This window comes from Gopherus flavomarginatus, chromosome 23, assembly GCF_025201925.1.
Source record: "Gopherus flavomarginatus isolate rGopFla2 chromosome 23, rGopFla2.mat.asm, whole genome shotgun sequence".
NCBI lineage: Eukaryota > Metazoa > Chordata > Testudines > Testudinidae > Gopherus > Gopherus flavomarginatus.
This window is the reverse complement of record NC_066639.1, coordinates 14,358,407-14,359,243: the sequence shown is the minus strand read 5'-3', so window position 1 is coordinate 14,359,243 and position 837 is coordinate 14,358,407. Positions and strand designations below refer to the sequence as shown.

Below are 837 nucleotides of genomic sequence, written 5' to 3'. Positions count from 1 at the left end.
TGGCAGTGGTGGGATTCGAACCCACGCCTCCGAGGAGACTGGAGCCTTAATCCAGCGCCTTAGACCGCTCGGCCACACTACCAGCTGAGATGAGAGACACCTGCCTGCTCCTCTCCCTATGAAGACTTGTCTTCACTATGGTGTAAACTGGAGGAGGGACCCCCGGCCCTCAGCAGCTCAGGGGAGTTTCTGGTAACAGAAAGAATTTCTTGCTCACAAAAAATGCAGCAGAGAATCTGATGATTCCAGGAGCCTGGGGAAATGGACCTGGGGAGACAGGTCAGGTTGCTAGGAAGATAACAGGATGCTGACCCCCTCAGGAAAGGGATAGCTAAGAAGACAGAAAAGATTGCCTCTATATCGATCCATGGTACTCTATATCAATTCAGAGCACGCCATACATCCTCCTGCACCCTGAACCCCCCTGCCCCAGCCCTGGGCCAGCACCCCATACTCCCTCCTGCACCCTGAACCCTGCTGCCCCCCCTTCCAGCGCCAGCACCCCATACTGCCTTCTGCCCCAGCCCTGATCCCCCTCCCAAAGCCAGCATCTCATAGCTCCTCCTGCCCCTGCCCAGACCCCCACAGCATTTGCAGCTGTCCCTCCATCTATCTGGGAGGGAGGCCACACACCCCTCGCTACACACACCTTTATCTTGACTATACATGCAGATCTGGTCGCCCCATCTCAAAGACGATATATTGGAATTGGGAAAGGTACAGAAAAGGGTAACAAAAAATGCTGAGGGTCATGGAACAGCGTCCGTATGAGGTGAGATTAATAAGACTGGGGGCTGATCTACACTGGAGTGGGGATCGATCTAAGATACACAACTT

General features: G+C 54.1%; 1 non-coding gene across 1 annotated transcript; it reads right to left on the bottom strand.

Moving 5' to 3' along the window:
- On the bottom strand, positions 1–82 carry TRNAL-AAG (transfer RNA leucine (anticodon AAG)). Its single transcript has one exon. It is a non-coding gene; the product is annotated as a tRNA-Leu (tRNA).
- Positions 83–837: the final 755 nt, after the last annotated feature.